The following is a 19,828-nucleotide window of genomic DNA, read 5'->3' on the forward strand; positions in this document are numbered from 1 at the left end:
GAAATGGATTATTTATTGACCAGAGATCTTCAAAATACTGGCATGTATGGAAGGAGCCGGGTGGTTCTAACCTCTTGTCTCTTAGTCCCCTGCTCTTTGGGTTTGCTTCATCTCATCTTGGCACTCTTTTGGAATGAGGAGTGCCAGGCTGACCTGATCCAGAATTACACTTTCCTGGAAGGCTGGATAAAAGGCCCAGACACTGAGGAGCAGGCAGCCAGCCAGCAGATACCAAGGGCGGACCAGTCACTCACCTAGTGACCACCTCAGTGCCGCTTGCTCTCCCACAAAATGAAGAACAGTGTCACTCAGCCTCCCAGGTAGTTAATACAGTCACCAACAAACTCCACCTTCTGCCCTTCTGAAGGTCCAGCCGTAAACTTTCTTGGCGAGTCGATATAATTCAGTCATTAAGAATTTGAACTTTGAAGTCAGATAGAACTTGCTCCAAGTTCCAGCTCAGAGCTTCCCAGCTGTGTTACTTTGGACAAGCTCTCTAGCCATTTTGAGTCTCAGTTTTCTCAGCAGCAAAAAGATGTTGTTGGAGAACTGGATTGAATAATGAGCAAAAAAGGTTAAGATTAATGCCTGGAAAAACTCAAGTACTGGATAAATAACAGGTATTGCTATCATCATCATCATCACCATCATCATCATCAGCAGCAGCATCATCATCATCATTCCTCTCTCCTCTGCATCTTCTCCAAATTCCCCTCTCCCTCTCTGTCACCAAAGAGGAGTAGTTCCAAAATTTTTGCTCCCACAGCATCCAACCTCATCATCTCCTGTGTCCTTCACCCTGAATCCTCCCGTCTCACTCCCACCCTTGAAAGCTCTCTCTGTTAAATATGCATAAAAATTACGCTGGACCCTGACTCCATCTTAAAAGTTGCATGCTCACACCCAGGAAGAGGTCCCCATCCCCTCAGAGGGTAGTGGGAACAGTAGAGGAGGAAAGACTTTTTTTCCTCTTCTGTGAACCAGAGTCAGAATATGACTTCTCTACTGAAAGAGACAAAGAAGCAGGTTTGAGAAGGAAGAAAATGGCACTATTATTTGAGGAAAGTGTAAAGGGGAATGAAGGAGGAGAGATGAATAAGGCCATGCACCCACGCTTCCGGAGTCAGAAGCAGATTGAGTGGCTGAAGGGTCACCCTGCCAGGCAGGCAGACAAGCTGATTTCATCAGCACCCCTGGGCCGCACCATTCAAGGTGCGTGACTGGCCTGTGCCACTGCCACCGCCACTGCCAAGGCATGCCTGTCGCCTGCCTTACAGCTGACTGCTAGCTGTGCTCAGCCCCACTGGCTGCCAGATAAAGGTGCAAATAAGAGGCTGGAAGGAGTTATCTCTGGCAGGGAGCCCAGGGAATTCCTCGTCCACTCACTGGCGCCCCTGCAGAGGAGGCTGCATGCTGAATGATTGTGACAAGGCAGCAGACGCCCCAGCTCCCCCAGAGGGTAAGAGGGCAGCAGTCACCCTGTTTCCTGGCCCCCCTGCCCCTTCTGCCGCTCATTTTGATGGCTCTCCTTTGGGCCATTTGCCAAGTGAGAACAGAGTCCCTCTGATCCCAGGGAGGAATGTAAAAGCAGTCACTTTAAAGAAAAAAAGGCAGTCACTTATTAAAAAATAATTATATTCTCGAATGTCATGGTCAGAAAAAACAGCTACCTCTTGCTAGAGCTCTCGTTCACACTGCATGCAGGTAAATTTGCCAGTCATTTTTCCAATGCCCTTTCCTCTTCTCCAACCCCCAAAGACACTGTCTCTGGGATCTTTTCCCTCATACCTTCTCCCTCCTCCATCCTGGACCTCTCAAGTTAGCTGCTTATAGTGATTCTGCAAAAGTAGAAGTCTTTGTTGGGTGAAGGAGGGGAGAAAAGACAAGATCACGAATTGGTATGTATAACTCAGATCTCAGATCTCTCCTTGCCTTTTTAGATTCAGATAAGATTGGCTCAAACTTCCCATAAAGTCCAATGCCTTCCTCAATTTGGAGGATATTCCAAGGAGGGTTCTGTTGTTAAGGCCACTCCGGCTTAGAGCATCTCATTTCACCGAATCAGTTCAGTCAAGCACACAGGTCATCGCCCCAGCCCAGTGCACCAGCCCTGTGCATATCGTGGTGACCTAGCTGGGAAACTTGGCTCCTTGAGTAGATTTCCATGAAAAAGCAAAAACAAACGAACAATTTCACTTTTTGCAGTGTTAAAAGATAAACTGAGACATACTAAAATTTTAAGAATTTATTTGAGCAATACCAGCTTGTTAGAAGCACTCTGTCAAAGGGAGCTGGGGAAAAACTTTGATAGAGAAAAAGCAGAAACAAAGTAAGGAAATTATTGATTGGTTATAGCTTAACGCCTAGTTGGCTGTTTGTGATTGGTTGTCCTTAGGTTTTGATTTCGTAACCTTGAGGCTCAGATTTTGGTTTGCTTATGTACGCTCTATTGCATTAGAGCCACATCAGTCTAATGACCTCCTTGTTTAATTAATTTAACAGCAGACATGGTTAAAGGTTTGCAGAGAGGAAGGGGAATTACATGGTGGCCACAGAACAATTTAAAACTGGTCATTAGTCATCCCTATTCCTAAAAGTCCTTTGAAACACCTCACCAGATGGAGTGTCCTTTCACTGCTGCTGTCTCCACTTCTCTCCTCTCCTCTCCCATCTCCCTTCCTCATTTCTTCCCTCACAGATTGCTCTTAGGGGTCTGAATTGTTTTTACTCTACTAGTTGAGGCAGCACCCCCCGACTCACCTCTAAACCTTTGTATCTCCAAACAAATCAGCTGACTGGGCTATGGGACAGGGCCATCTACTCCGCTAGAGAGGAGCCACTCACAAACCCTAAGCCTTCCTCTAAGATCGTCTGTCTTCCTTATATGGCACTTTCGGTATTACATCACAATTTTGCCTTCTCTTTTAAGTATATTCCAAGGTTGTGTGCTGAGGGCCATAAGAGAGGCAAACCCGCTTGTACATGAGTTTAAAGGAAGGCAGTCTCTGTCTCTGAGACTGTCAGGGAAGAATGCACACGCAGACACGCCGAGCAGAGCGGAGAGTGTAGAGTATTTCCTGCTCTGAAATAGAACCTCAGGTATGTGTTTTGTGTGGGTAACAGAGGATAGAGTTGGGTGCTGACCTGTGATAAGGATCAATCCTCCTATGGGCCTGTTTTACTCCCTGCCCTTCTGCTCTGTGGCTGTAGGAGTGGAACAGAACCAGAAAATACCAGAGAAGAATTAACAAAGGACAAGCATTCCTTTATACCCCGATGATGCAATTGCATTTTCTTGAGCTAGGCATGGCCAGGACAGACAGTGGCCTTGTTAGCTAAACCCTAAGGCAAGGGAAGATATGGACCATTCTAAACCTGACGTTTTTTCATAGACATCCACCTCTTTTAAACTGGTTTGTAAAAAATCAAGCCCACACAGGAGTGACCTTCTTACATGTTTGCTTGTTAAAGCCAGGGATAGCATTGTTTTAGATTAGGTATGTATCAACCAGATTTTTATCATGGCCAAGGAAAGAGTCTAGCAAAGGCTATTAACGTGCCGACTGCAAGTTTTGGGCATTTCAGGCATCTATTTAAAACGAAGTAAACCAACTTTTGTATTGGCTTCCACACCTGTGGTTCTCTGCTGAGTGAAGGCTGAATGGTTTCTGCTCAGGCCCATCCTGATAGATTCCTTAACTTTCACCAGGACCAGTGCCAGAGGGCCAGGAGGGTCTGAGCTTCACGTTTGAGAAAGATCTCAAGTTCAGTTTAGATGTTATCGCCGACTGAGTTATACATATGATTATTGCTTCATGTGTGTGTTCAAAATATTACTTTGCTAAATGTATGCATTCAAATTCTACCACGGTTTTGGTAACTCTGGCTTTGCCAGAGTCTTCATTTTTAATATACTTACTGGAAGCTTAAAATTATGGAAGCAACCTGGATCTCTCTTGGCCTTTGAGAGGCCCTGTCCCACACTTATCTTGATTGTTTATATACAGATAGATCTTTATTCCACAGGAAAGGAGTATAAACTTGGGTTCAGGTCCCCCAATAATTTATCAAAAGATTATCTGAAAGAACTATTGGGAGAGAATTCCATGAAGCATATGCAGTCCATCTGGTTTGATGATATCAGAGGTATAGAGAACGGGCACATTACATACCCAGGCCTACACCTTTCCCACTGGAATCGTTTTAGGTGACTAGTTCTAGTGTGCTTTTGGTTTGATACCATCTGACTTGCCTGAAGGCCATCATCAAAAATAGGTCTGTGCAACTCACTCTCTGGCCGTCATCCAATAGTCCCATCACAGGCTGTGCTCATTACAAAGTGCTCAGACAGAAATTCTTGTCTGATCTGAGAACTAAGAATAGCGGTAGTTCTCCTGAGCAATCAGTTTAATTTTATCTCACAATTGTGAAACTGCTTAACTGGCTAGGTTTCCATTTCTCGTTGCCTGCTAGTTCATTCAGAGACACATTTTTGATCTACCCATATTGTGACCAGAAATCAGGCAAGGAAAGAGTTGTTGAAAATCTGATCGATAACTAAACATAGTCTGTCGAATGTTTTCCAGACAAGGAGAAAACTAAATGTGCTGTTTTTCAGAAGATGATGTCCTTGTTTTTACAGATGTTGCTATCCTACAGTGAAACTTACATGGTTGCAGCAGGACCCCTGCAAATTGCTCCAGCTCTAAATGGCATGTTGCATTGAACCTGCCATGTAACGGCATTGAACTTGTTGTGCACTACACCCTGATCAGGCCCAGTTGTTACACAGTTGTAACATAGCCTCTGCACTGTCGTGTATAAAACCTCCACCTGCACTAAGCCCAGGGAGGTGGGGTGGGCACTGCTTTGGGAGCTATTCCCTGTATTCTCCATTGCTTGTGCAAGCAATAAATCTTTTTTCTTCGCCCACTTCAGCCTTGGTTGTGTTTTTCAGCTCTGCACTCACCAAGAGCTGGATCCGTTGAGTTTGGTTACAATATCAAGTGTGGACCACAGTGGTTAGTTAGTTAATTGTACTAAGTTCTAGTTCTAAGTTTGGCTAGTTCTTTTTAGGTTTGTTTGTCTTTGGGTTCTTGTTTTTGGCGTTTTAGTGGATGTTTGCTTTTTGTTGTGTTTTTTAAAATTTTACTCATTAATCCAGATGTATTTTCTTTTTGTGAATGCTTTGAGGCAAGAATTTAAATGTATTTTCCCCCAAATAGTAAATTGTGAGTCATGCATGTTCTTAATGCATGCTCTTAAATGCATTTTCTTCTTATGCGTGTTCTTAAATGCAAATAACAGACTCTACTTGTTTTAGTCAGCTTGAGCTGCTATAACAAATACCATAGAATGGGGGGCTTAAACAACAAACATTTATTTTCTCACTGTTCTAGAGACTGAGAAGTCGAAGATCAAGGTGCTGGAAGATCCAGGGTCTGGTGAGGTCCCAATTCCAAGTTTGCAGATGGCTGTCTTCTCACTGTATTATTGTTACCAAACCTGAAGTGAGTTCAATCACCAGTCACACAGAAAGCCAATCTCTGACACCTGATATAGTAGAGGAAAGTAGGAATTTTATTGCAAAGTGCTGAGCAAGGAGAACGGGCAGTTAACATTGTAATCCTGAACTCCCCGAAAAGCTACAAGCAAGGGTTTTTATTTGGAGTTTTAGGTGGGGGGGGGGGCGGGGGGGGCGGGGGGGGGGGCATGTGGCCTTGGGGGCTGATGTTTTAAGAGTCCTCTGTGCAAGCATGACTGTCTGTCATATTTCTTTATGGGTCATGTGTGCAAATTTAGGGGGGTTCTATGTGTTGTGTGAAGTGGATTTTTAGTCTGTGATGTCTAAAGTTTACAACTGTCATTTTAGCTTCTCAGTGCTCCTGTGAGATGCTTAGTCAGGTCGGGAGCTGTCAGCAAACTACTCTCTTATCAGCAGTCCTCCTGCCGTTCTGCAAGCAAGCTCAGAAACTTTGGTTATTTTGTTTCCCACGTCAACCTTGTGGGTACAGGCACCATTTCATCCTAATCCAGGGAAATTTTAACTCCTTCATCCTTGGTTTCATCCTCACATGGCAGAGACCATAGAGAGGCAGCAAGCTCTCTTATGTCTCTTCTTATAAGGGCACTCATACCATGCATGAGGGCTCCACCCTTGTGACCTAATCACCTCCAAAAGGCCCCACCTCCTAATACAATCACATTGGGGGTTAGGATTTCAACACATATTTTGGAAGAGACACAAACATTCCGTCCATAACACTACTCTAGCTCAAGCAGAAAGGGATTTATTAAAAGATTTTGGTAATGCATAGACTTCTGAGAAGGCCAGAGAACTCGGCGTGTAGGCTACTCAGTCAAGACAGGCATGGTCAGCACATCTAGAAGAAATACCTAACCATACCGCAGGATAGTTCTAGCAAAAACTCTTTAAAAACTGACTCAATGGGACACCTACAACTCTGACATGGCTGCACCAAAGGAGCAAACACTCTTGACACCATACTTCCCAGAAGATCAGTCTCCCTGAATGTGCCCCTTCACATGGCTCACTTCCACATCAGATGTCATGGGGGTGAGGGTGGGGAGTATGTAGAATCTAAGCCATATGCCTGATTTATGGATTCTTTTGGGAAAGTAGGACTGACTTGCAAAGTGAGAGATGATCAGAATGTCAAGAGGGTGTTCATAAAATGTTGGACAGCCATAATGCAGAGTTCTTCTACATTAATCAGTTATCTCAATACTGTTTTTAAAACAACTTAGCATTTTTTAAAATGCTATCCATAACATATTTGATTAATACATAAATGTACACGCATGCACAGTGCATGTACACACACAGACACACACACACAAATGTATTATAGTTTCTATTTTTCCATTCATGTATTTTTGTTTATCCTTGTACTGCTCAACAGTGTTTTAAGTATTGGAACTTTATGACACATTTAAACATCTAGGAGAATGTGTCCCCTACAATTTTCGTCAAAGATTTCTTGGCTCTTCTTACCTTTCAATTTTCCAAACGAACTTTAGGATGGTTTCATGAAATTCTCAATTGGGCATTCTGATTAAAATGATACTAAACTTATAAACAAATTAAGAAATAATTGATGTGTTATTAAAATTTACCATCAAGAAAAATAATATGTCACTCTACTTACAACTTAATTGTTGTACTTCCCTAAATTTTTATAGTTCTTTTGTTAATTGGCCCTGTGGGTTTCTTGTTAAGTTTATTCTAGAAATTTTTTGTTTATGTTGCTAAGTGAGACTTTTCGAATTATATTTTTAACTTATTAATCCTGTTTAAAAATCTACTTCTTTTATTATAGAAAAGTTTTCTTTAGTAACTGTGGAAATTAGTAAAAGAAACCTTAACTAAATTGGAGTCAGGAAGGCCTATAGGGGGATCTCTCATCCCCTATCCTACAATGTCAATTACTCCAAACAGGAAAAGATGGAAGCTTGCAGGATGTAAAACTACATTACTACTGAAGGAAGATTTCTCTCCCCAGCCAGCAACAGCCAAGCCAATGAGAAGCTGTTGCCACCCTGAGCTGGTACTTTGCCCAATGGACTTCTGTTTAGAACAGCCCCTCCCTAATTCCATGTTTTCTCTATAAAAGCAGCTCCCCTCCTTTGTCTTCCAAATTTGCCTGTGGTTTGCCATAGCATTCATGTCCTGAATTGCAATTCTTTTGGCTATTTCCAAATAAACTCATTCTGAGGGTAAAATAACAAGCAAATTTGCTTTTTAAGTTGACATAACTCATCTCCTTTTTGACATCCATAACTAGTTCAATAGTTTTTTAGTTGATTTTCTACCATTTTAAAAATTATAATCTAAGAGAAATGATATCTTGTAAAAATAATGAAAAAACTTTATAGTTTTTTCAGTAGCCTCTTACTTATACATTGGTTAGAACTTACATAAAACGGCTAACATTTTGTGATGACTGTGCTTTTTTGACTATTTATTTATTATTTTTCATGGCAATGTTGTCAGTATTTTATTGTTGTGTCATATTGCTTTTGAGTTTGAGATATTTGTTCATTTAGAAAATTATCTACCTTAATTCACAATTTAAAAAAAAATCAGGAACAGACATTGAAGCAGATGCTTCAGCTGGTTGGCAAGAGGCAGCAGTATGGGGAGCCTACAGGAGGTGCTGGGTTATTCCTGAGGACCCTGCACTAGCCAAGCAAAAGTTACAGGGCTGAGACTCTGGTTCCTGTGGGGCTGGGGGAGGCATGTGGCTGTGGGGGTGAGGGGTCTCTGTAGGACCAGGTGGGGAAGGTGGGTGGAGGTGGAGGTCTCTGTCCCAGCCTGGCATGGGGTTAGGGGCAAGGCAGGGATGCTGTCTGGGTCAGGTTGTGCTCTTGTGAGGGGAGGGGCTATTTCTGTGCCAGGCAGAGTCAGGGACACACTGCAGAGAAGGAGGAGCCAAGTGCACAGAGCCTAGGGATTCTACAGAGGGCATGCTGACCCTTTGCATGTCCTCGATTCACATGCTAAGCCAGCCAGATGGCCACTAAGCAGTGCACTAGGACACGATGGTCCAGGTGGTGGTAGACTCCAAGGAGTTGGATTCCAGAGGTGGTGAGGGTCACCTCTTGGCCATTGGCAAGCAGAGTCACTTGATGATTTGGCCTTGGAATCAAACCCATGTGACATTTCAAGAGCAGGCACTATTCTACTGAGCAAATCTCAGATGGATTTGCAAGAAAAGAGGAACAGCAACCATATAAACCATGTGCCTCCAGGCAGCTTACTAAAAAGTATAGTTCATGTGTAACCATAATTCTAGATGCCAGCATAGTCAGCTAAACTAACCTAAGAAGTACAATAAAATGTGTGAGTGTAGCAATATATTACCAGGTAAAGAACACTTGCTAAGACAGATCCATGGAGATATATATAGATGTAGATAAAGATATAGATATAGATACAGATCATCTTCTCACACTTCCAAAACAAATTGAAGATATGCAAGGACTTCAGAGTAATAGATGACTAAGGGAGTGCAGATATAGTCAATTAGTTAATAAGACACTAATAAAGGAAATGGAAATGCTGTTTGTACGAGTAAGATATAGCTTTGATGTGCCTCTTTTCCCCCACTACACAACCCCAAGCATCTGATAGAAGCAAATTAAAAATCTTTTCCTGGGAGAAGAAAATGTTATCCCAAATTATTTCAACAAATAAACTTCCAAATACAGTGTCTAGACACCTTAAACTATAAGCAGATAAGTTAACTGAAAAACATAACTGAAATCAAGAACTTGATAGATAAATTTAATAGCAGATTAGGCACAGATGAAGAGAGAATTAATGAACTGAAAGGTACATCAGTAGGAAATATACAGCACAAAGCAGAGAGAAAGAGAGGATAAAATACAGAAGAGTGAGTCAGAAACGGGGGAATCGGTGAGAAGGTCTAAACTGCATCCACATGGGCAGCAGAAGAAGATGAAAAATAGGCAGCAGTAGTATTTGAAAAGAGCATGGCTGAAAAATTTCCAAACTGATGAAGCATCGATTCACAGATTCAAGAAATCCAGTGAATTCTAAGCAGGACAAATATTTTTTTTAAGCACATCTAAATACTTTATGATGAAACTGTAGTACAACAACTAAGTGAAAAATCTTTAAAATGATCAGAGAAAAGATGACCTTCAAAGGAGCCACAGTCAAACTAACAGCTGACATCTCAACAGCAACAACAGAAGCCAGAGGAAAGTGGGCTGTTATCGATATAATAATAATTTTAAAAAACCCTGCTATACCCAGTGAAAATATGCTTCAAGAATGAAAGAGAAAAGAAGTATTCTGTCGAAAAGAACATAAGAAAGAGGAGAAAGAGAAACCAAAAATAAATAAATAAACAGAAGAAAAGAGAGTGCAAAACAAGATGATAGAAATAAATTCAAAAATTTCAATTGTGATAAATGTAAATAAAGATCTCCAATGAATATATCCCCATGCTAGATTTTTTAAAAATCAGCATATGCTGTTTATAGACAATACAGCTAAAATGTAAAGAGTCAGAAAAGTTCAAAGTAAAAGGATGAAACAAGTTATGCCAGGCAAATACTAACCAAACTAAACTGACAGAGCTACACTAAGTTCAAAGCAGGTTTTAAGGAAAAAAGCATAAATAGAGAGAAGGTGACTACATAATTATAAGAGGATTTATTCACCAAGAACAAATAACTTTTACTTCATACTTAATGCCACTAATAACAGAACTGCAAACTGCATTGAAATAAAACTATAAGGACAAACAGGTAAATCCAGGATCATGGGAGATTTTACTTATACCTTTCTTAGTAAGTTTTTAAGGAGATAAAAGTTTGAATAGCATAATTAACAAGCTCGACCTAATGGAACACTGCATCCGATAACTACAGAATACCTATTATTTTTAAGGGTGCTTAGAATATTTACAAAAGTTGACCACATCCCAGGCCATGAAACATGTCTCAGGAAATTCCAGAGGCTTGCTATATTATACAAACCTAGTATGAGTAAATTAGAAATCAATAACAAAAATAACTGGAAAAACTCCATGTATTTGGAAATAAAGAAACATACTTCTGATTAATTCATAGGCCAAAGAGAAAATTACAATGGAAATTAGAAAATATTTTGAATTAAATAATGGACATAATTTGTCTTGAAGATTTGGAGATGCAGCACCTAAAGAATTTTTTTTTGCCTTAAATCCCTATATTAGAAGAGCAGAAAGACCAAAAATTGAGCTAAGAATCCTACTTAAATTGAAAACAGAATAAATGTAAAGAAAACATATGAGTGGAAACAAAAGAGAGGTAAAAATTTACTCTTTGAAAAAAACGAATAAACTGACTAACCCTCTGCCAAGATTATTTTGACTTTTCTTTTCTTTATCAATATTAAGAATAAAAAAAAGGTATCAAAAGTTTGACAAGGATATCAAGAAACTAGTTGCCCACATATTTGAAAACCTAACTAAAATGGACAATTACTGAAATAATATAACTAAGAAAACTGACTCGAGAAGAAATAGAATAACAATTAAAGAAATACAAACTGAAGTTGATGTTTCCACAAGAGAATTCTAGGACCACACACTTTCATTGGTTTGTTTTAATCACCAAAAAAACGCTTCTGATTTACTCGGTATCATTCCAGAGAACAGAAAGAGGGGATGCTACCCAATGTATTTATGGGACTAACATAAACCTGAAACCCAAACCTGACAAGATAGTATCATCAACTTGAAAAAGCAAATTTGCCTATCATATTATCTCAAAATGGGTTTATTCAGGAATAGCCACAAGAATTGCAACCTGCAGTGTGCATGCCATGGCAAATCACAGGCAAATCCAGAAGACAAAGGTGGGGAGCTGACTTTACAGAGGAAAAAGGGGAGTAGGGAGGGGCTGTTCTAAGTGGAAGTCCATGGGGGGAAAGTAACACTTCAGGGCTGCCACCGCTTCTCATTGGCTGATCTGCTGCGCTTCTCATTGGCTGGGCTGTTACGAGGCGGGGAGAGAGAGCCTCCTTCGGCAGTAATGCAGTTTTACTTCCTGCAGAGGATCGAGCCTCCCTCTGTTGGTAATTGCTGTGATTGCTGTTGTGGTAGGGCACGAGAGCTCCCTCCGCAGGCCTTCCCAGCTCCAATTTAGTTAAGGTTTCCTTTCTCAATTTCCACAGTATGAAAGAGGAAAATTACAACCCATCTCTTCAGCGAACACAGATGGAAAAATTCTAAACAAAGTCTTAGTTGAATACAGTAACTTCTAAAAGTGACCATGGTATGGATTTATCGCAGAAGTGCAAACGTAGTTTATCAGGAGAAGATCAAATAACATGTGATTATATTATCAGATTAAAGAAGGAAAACAATCTTCTCTTAATGAAAAAGTGTTAGACAAAACTCGTGATTCAAGACTTCTTATCAACAAAAGTATCTATGAAAAACCTATATCAAGCATCATAGACAATAGTGAAATGTTGGCAGCATTTTGTTTAGGGTAAGGAATAAGACAAATACACCTGATATCACCACTTCTGTTCAACATTGTCCTAGACAGTGAATTAAGACAACAAAGAGAATAAAAAGTACAGAGTTTAGGGGCCTGCCCCGTGGCCGAGTGGTTAAGTTCACGCGCTCCGCTGCGGCTGCCTGGGGGTTCACTGGTTTGGATCCTGGGCGCGGACATGGCACCGCTTAGCAAGCCATGCTGTGGCAGGCATCCCACATATAAAGTAGAGGAAGATGGGCACAGATGTTAGCTCAGGGCCAGCCTTCCTCAGCAAAAAGAGGAGGATTGGCGGCAGTTAGCTCAGGGCTAATCTTCCTCAAAAAAAAAAAAAAAAAAAAATTTTTCTTTAATTGATATATATGTTAAATCTTTTCATCTTTCAAAAATAGAATAGTAAATATGATCAAAATCCGGCCATTTTTAAAGTGATTTTTTTAAACAGTTGCTATAATGTAGATTAAAAAACCATTAATTTCTTTGGTTTTTATGCATCCATGGAATATTACTCCAGGGTTCCTTCAAGGTCACATGACCAAAAGCACTTACAAAATTCAGATTTATTCATGTTTCTTTACAGAGGGATGTTTAGAGTCCTCTGAGAAATATAGTTGTTTTCTCACTCTGGCTGCTTTTCTCAAAAAATCGTCATGGAGAATTCCCTAAGAATAAAACCTTCTACTTTGTTACTGCACTGAAATTGCCTTTGTAGGCTGTATTATCATCTAATATAATGCTATATTATATAATACATATGCAGTTCATGTCACTGTTGTACCTCATCGTAAATGAATAAAATTGCCTTCCTGGTGTATGTATTTATCTTATGATTCTGGTTAAAATATCTCATTCTAAGAGACAAATCTGTGCTGAGTCTATAAACAAAGTACAGTTTCTGATCCTGCAGGGCTGTGGTCCACACAACACTGTGAGAAATTTACTCTGTGAGGTCTATTGTCTTGTTCCCTTGATCCTTATGGTAAACCCGACAATACCCATGAAGCTGAAAACGGGCATTGGAATTGTATTGTATGTAGAGTTTTGCATTCTGCTTGTCTCATGTACCAGTACATCTTGAGCATTTTCCTATACCATTGAATATTCTTTGAGAACATAATTTTTAGTAGGTCTATAATTTTCCAGCGTATATTTAGGCCTTTATTTATTTAACTAATTTCTGTCTTGAAAACCAGGGTTGTTTCTAATTTCTTTGCTTTAACTATAAAAAATGATGCAGTGAATATCCTTATACTCAAAACTTTTTACACATTTCTGTTATTTCATTAAGATAAATTCTTAGGACTGGAAATATCAGGTCAAATTGAATGAATACTGTGGCTACATGCAAATTGTTCTCCAATATCCATTTTCCCCTTCTTCTAAAGTAGTAGGGTTTCAGCTGGGTGTACAGCTGCGTGGCTAAAGATATTTTAGCCGCCAGCCTCCAGTTCGATGTGGCTGTGTGACTAAGCTCTGACAGATGGGATCTGAGTCTAGTGGCGCGGGCACATAAACGAATCGTGCTTCAAGTCCCTGGTCTTTCTCCAGCTCTTCACTGGCTGGAAGATGACAAAAGCTGAAGCAGTCACATTGAACCCACAAGTGGAAACCACAGGTTGAAGATAGTAGGAGCGCCAGCTATAATTTGCGGGGCCCAGTGCAAAACGAAAATGTGGGGTTCCTTGTTCAAAAAGTAGCGGAGAACTGCTATCAAAGGCAATAAAATGTAAAGTTTTCTCTTTCTTCCGTGGTTGATTTTGATTTCTCTTTCTCTCTTTTGATTTCTCATGGTATTTTTTGTTGCTATTTAATGTTGTTCTAAGTAAAAAAGACCCAAGATTTAGATTGGTAATGTGAATTTTTACCATTTATCTTTGTATTGCACAATGCCAGTTTTAAATGCACGTACATATAAGAGCATTTAACTCGTGTGCAGAATCACCAAAATTACACAACTTGTGTTTTGGTCATATATACATATGTATTTTATTCTTTCTAGAAGAGTAGAAATTCTGCACAAAGCTAACTCAACTGTTTTTGTTTCACTTCTCGATACACACATATCCTGTCAACATTCTCTGTCTTCAGCTTGCTGATGAGTAAGGAAAGCCTAAGGGAAAAGGGACTAGACGTTTCCCTGTCTTTCTGTGTCATCATTTTCAATGTAAGTGGCTGGTTAGTACAGGGAAGGAACACAAGTAAGAAAGGATGTGATGTTTCCTCGGTTGTTCATGTTTCTTAGAAAGTTATCGTTTTCTTTCTGGATTAGAAACAATTTCTGGGTCAAATGGAAGGCTTGGCCTCCCAGGGCGGTCCATGCGCTCCCCCAGCCCCTAACTTAGTCACAGACATAACACACTTAACGTGTATTCACTGTGAGTCTCCCCAAACTCCCATGCATTGCAGGTCCACTGGAATTCTGTGCTCATAGAGCATTGCCAACACTATGTGCAAATGGAGCACAAGGAACGGCAGACACACTTCCGGCATGTTTCTCGGCTTACGTGCATGTTCCATTGTTCCATTGGGCTTTACTTACACAACACAAATTCAAAGATAAAATTATTAAGAATTTCTAGATGGCAACAGCAGCACATTAAACCAAGCTGTGGCCCCTTCTGAGAGTGGAGCTCTGTGTGACTGCACAGGTCCAACACCCATAAAGCCAGCTCTGGACTGTCTACCTGCCAAATATTAAGTGAGCTTGGAATACGTTACTACCTAGTTTAAGCTGTTGTATTTTGGGATGTCTTTTGTCACACTGACTATTGCAAACACTTTTAGTCCTCGAAACATATTGCTGGTCAATTGATAATGTAATATGAAGACATTATTCTGTGTGAAGCACATTAGTCCTGTGCTAGCTTGAAGCGTTCATTAGTCACTGCTGAAGGTTAAATAAAATCATTGAGTAACTGCTAAAAAAAATCCCATATTGCCAGTTGCATCTATTGCTCCAGCATGGCCCATATGGTCAAAGTGTCCAGTAATCTAGAGCATTTTGATTAGAGAATTGTACGTATTGATTCCAAATCAATTATTTTTGGGAAAAAGTGCAATACGTGTAGGGAGGTGCTTCAAGTGTTTTCATTAGGAAGGAGAGTTAAAATATTTCATATTCCTCCACAGGCTCTTGGAGCTTAAGTACCAGCCCTTTGTACTAGCTGAATGGAATACTGTAAAGGCAGCAGATGTGTGATGAGGATGAATAAGTAAATATGAAAGTCCTTTTAGAAATTTTGCATGATGCCAAGTTTTAGCCAGATAACCTACTAAATTTTTTCATTTAAATATTTTGGCATCTCGTAGACACAACTTCATTTTACCCATGTACTTTTCTGTCATGTTTTTCTCCTTGATCCATATCTATAGTAGCATTTTCTGAAAGTTCTTATAAAAATGCTTTTCTGAGGGTGGGCCCGGTGGTATAGTGGTTAAGTTTGCATGCTCCGCTTTGGCGGCCCAGGGTTCACTGGTTCGGATACTGGGCATGGACCTACACACTGTTCATTAAACCATGCTGTGGCAGCGTCCCACATACAAAATAGAGAAAGATTGGCTTAGAGAAAGACTGGCACAGACATCAGCTCATGGACAATCTTCCTCAAACAAAAAGAGGAAGATTGGCAACAGATGTTAGCTCAAGGCCAATCTTCCTCACCAAAAACAAAAAAAGAAGCTCTTTTGTTTATAAAATAAAATCTATCTAAAAAAACCCCAAAACATACTGCCAGATTGCGTAGCCAAGAGTGTGTCTAGGAATCCCGCATAAGCTGTGTATGAGTGCAGATGCTTCACTCTGCTCTTGCTGTTGTCTCCTTTCTAACGTTCCACCACCTCTAACTTAAATTGCCCCAAACTGTACTCATCTCCCCTCCAGTATCAATGGTAGACACCAAAGCAACTAGCATTTATTTAGCTTTAACATGAACCAAGCATTTTACATACTTCTTGCATTTGATAGGTAGTGTCATCATCATCACCATTTCCAGATGAAGAAATGGAGGCTTAGAGAGCTTGTGTAATTTGCTCCAGGTCACACTGAGCCGAGATATGATCCCAGTATATGTGATTCCGAAGCCTGCGTGCTTAACCACTTCTCTCTCCACAACCTTTCTGTGATGGCAAGATAATTCCTCAAACAGTGGCTGGTGGTGTGATTGGGAAAAAGAAATGTTTTCCTTTACATCTCGAAAATCAGTGTCTACAGTAAGTCCGGAATCCTGGTATCCTATGAGTTCACTCTGTCCCTGTGATTCCTGCCGTCACCAACAAACACCCTGAAAACTGCTGTGCTCTGCTGGGAAGAGTTTGCTCAGAGAAGCAGCGGTCCTTTATCCCCTAGTGACCTCTTGTGGCTAATGGACTCCCTGCTGGGAAACCTGCCTCTGGAGAATCCCTGGCTTGTTGCTTCCTGAATGTTCATCCTCGCGCTACAGAAAATGGGCCATAGAGGAACCAGGAAACGGGACTTTGCCTTATCTTCCACACAATGGCATACTTGGAAGTCAACATTGAAAAGGGCCAATATGTGTCATCTCTAAAATTAGTCCAGGAAATATGTAAGAGAGCCAGGTCTTCTGTTTTTCGAACTTGCCTTTCATATCTTTTTTCTTTTCTTCTTTCTTTCTTTTCTCCCCCTGTTCCACCCTCCCTCCCTCCCTCCTTCCTTCCTTTTCTTCCTTCCTTCCTTCCTTAATTTAGGTGAGGAGAGAATATAATAATGAAACATAAATCAGACTGCAGAAATACATAGTAGTGATATAACAAACCTAGTGGTATAAAAGTGTGCACAAGGGCGTTTTTTGCAGTGCTGATTTTAGCAGAAAAATTTAAAAATATGTAAACATCCATCAGTAGGAGATTTTTAAAGTGATTGTATTACATTCATACAATGGAACACTAAAAATGCATTAAAATCTATGTATGTGCTATACACACAAGGTGCAGGGTTGGGAGTCGGGGGGATGTGGGTAAAGAAACCAAATTACCTAACAACTTGTATGATATCCTGGTTTTGTATAATTGAGTGTGTATTTCTATGAAAAAAGTCAGTCACCAAAATCTTAACAGTGGAGGTTATATCCGAGTGTAGTGTTAGGGTTTTTTTCCATTTCTTTACATTCTTCTGTATTGCAGTGGTTCTCAACGTAGGTAGCACACTAAAAATCTGAACGCTCAGCCCCCTCTAGACCAATAAGGTCAGAATCATTGGGGTGAGGTCCAGGTGATTCCAACCTGCAATCAAGTTTGAGAACCAGTGTTATTTTGTTTGAATCTTTTAAAATCAGTGATCATATTTACAAAACAGGAATAAGGGGAGCCAGAGAAAGCTATCTTCATTTTGCCAATTTATGTGCAATGTGCATGTGTGTGTGTGTGTGTGTGTGTGTGTGCAAGCATGCTATTGCAGACAATTAAACTAAGACTAAAGCTTGCAAAAAATCCAAAGAAAAACAGTGAAGTGACCTAAATTAGATCATGGAGTCTAAAGTCAGAAAACCTAGCTTATTTTCTCCATTCTACTCCTTCTGGCTATGTGACCTTGAACAACTCACTTCACCTGTTCAAAGGTCAGATTTCTCATCTAGGAAATGTAGGCAGATATCTACTCCCAACAGAACTGTGAGAATTAATTGCAATATTGCGTGTGCGAGGGCCATATAAATTGTTAATTATAATATGTGATGGAGGAAAAAAAAAACAGAAAAGAAAGCAGGAGAAATGATTGAACATTATAAGATAGAATCTGGTCATCCCGGGAATGTTAATATCTTTTGTTTCTCACAGATGGTTTCATTCCTCTGCCAAATACAGTTGCTGAGGGCCCAGTGGGTCGCAGGCATTGCTCCAAAGGATGGAAAAGACCAGCTCAGTCAATAGTCTTACCTTGAGGGGCTGTAGGGAAGACAAAACTTTACCTCTGCCCTCTTGGGGTCTCCAGCTGGGCCTGAGAGTTAAATCAACATAAAACATATTAACATATTAACAGCCTCATATTAACAGGAGACAAGTGTATAGATATTTTCATATACGTGGGAGGCCCCACAGGAAAAAGACCCAAAGAAGCAGTCAGAGCCCAACCCTTATAGACTAAGTTGGACAAAAGTAGTAAATTGTAAAAATGTGACAATTAAAAGGGACTGGGTTAGGGCAGTTAAGGATGGAGAAGAGACTAGGATGATAAAGATTAGTTTAACAAGATTTGTTTGCACAGGTTTCTCAGCCTCATCTTCTGTCTCTAGTGATTAAAATTTTTCTTTCCTCCCCATGTAGGGAGGACATCTTTCACATGGGAGTTTCATCTCAGTCTTTCAGGAATAAAAAGGAAGATCAGGGGACTGACTGGCCGGTGGTGTAGTGGTTAAGCTGCACACAGCCTGAGGTTCACGGCTCGGATCCCGGGCACAGACCTACACACCACTCTTTAAGCCATGCTGTTGCAGTGTCCCATATACAAAGCAGAGGAATATGTTAGCTCAGCAACAATCTTCCTCAAGTAAAAAGAGGAAGATTGGCAACAGATGTTAACTCAGGGGCAATCTTCCTCACAAAAAAAAAAAAAAAAAAAAAAACCCCAGCGTATGCTGGGTTTTGGGTGCCTTTAACTCAAAATAATCTTTATGCCAAAGTGGCACTTTTAGGGATGACATATGCTGGTTTCCTTCAGCTCACACAGGCAAGGGAAAGAGGAGCTGTAGCAGATAATGCAATGCACTAAGTGCTGTAAGAGAGGTGTTTACGCTCAAGGTGGTGAGGGGGTCTCCAGATCCCGGTGAAGCCTACAGGAGCACAGGATGGGGAAGTGCAGGCCACACGCTCCATCTTCTGAGGGGTGCTGAAGGCTTTCTCCTCTGAGGTCTGAAAAGAATTAGCACATCTAGTCTGAAGGATAAAGACAGCTTAAGTAGAACTGGGTTACGATAAATGCTCCCATGCCTCTTGGTTTGGGGGATCTCTCTTTTTAGATGTTTCCTGTTGAATTGCTTCTCTCTTGGCTCCCGTGCAGCCGGTACTGTAGGAGGACTCTGGGGTCCTCCCCCATTTAAAAACTGCTTCCTCCAGTTAGACGACTAAGCAAGAACCAGAGTTGAAGTCCCCCAGGCAGGAGGATGCCACATCTAGGCACGAGTCACACGGTCTAACCCGACTCACACGGATGATGACAGCAGGGTTTGGGGATGATTTTGCCCTACTTTGTCGCTTGCACACGTGCTTGAGGGAGTGGCCTATGCCAAGGGATTGAAAGGAGTTGGCAGGACAGGGTTCAGAACTTTGGGACCTAGACATACTTATCAAAATCACTACAACCAACAGGTATATTTAGATCTTTTCATTTTATTCTTTTTACTAATTTTTTCATTGTTTCACAACTACATGATTTGTAGATTCAAGGTCCTCTTGAATCTTGCAAACACTTGACTTAGAAATTTTCTAAAATTTGTTTGTGGCAGCAACTATATTTTATAGGAAGATATTTCTCTTGTTCCTAGATTGATTCCCTTCTTTTCATCATTTATTTTTATAGTGAATTAATGTTTCCATTTGCACACTCTTACATGAGGAGGCCTCAGATAGCCTCTGATCGTCTCACACGGAAAGCGAAGATGGACTCTCTCAAAATTTGTGAGACATCCAAATGAAGGGAAATATGGACAATTTTTTTTCCGTTTAATTTAGCTTTTATTTGTTTATGTTTTGACATACAAAAGCTATACATATTTAATACATACCACTGGATGAGTTTAGAGATAAGTATATACCCATGAAACCATCACTATATAAGACA

The 19,828-nt window shown here is 40.5% G+C and overlaps 1 long non-coding RNA gene across 3 annotated transcripts in view; it reads left to right on the forward strand.

The window, feature by feature from the left end:
* The first annotated feature begins 304 nt into the window (after window positions 1-304).
* The window catches only part of LOC138920715 (uncharacterized), a 42,558-nt gene continuing 23,034 nt past the window's right edge, over window positions 305-19,828 (forward strand). The window contains exons 1-3 of one of the 3 annotated variants that reach the window (XR_011432407.1): window positions 305-3,099; window positions 5,400-5,510; window positions 13,588-13,781. This is a non-coding gene — a long non-coding RNA (uncharacterized lncRNA). Of the gene's footprint in view, window positions 3,100-5,399; window positions 5,511-5,872; window positions 8,250-13,587; window positions 13,782-19,828 lie in introns of those variants that run through there. The other 2 variants (XR_011432409.1, XR_011432408.1) reach the window with 2 other exon arrangements.

This window comes from Equus caballus, chromosome 25 (assembly GCF_041296265.1).
Source record: "Equus caballus isolate H_3958 breed thoroughbred chromosome 25, TB-T2T, whole genome shotgun sequence".
NCBI classification, from domain to species: Eukaryota; Metazoa; Chordata; class Mammalia; order Perissodactyla; family Equidae; genus Equus; species Equus caballus.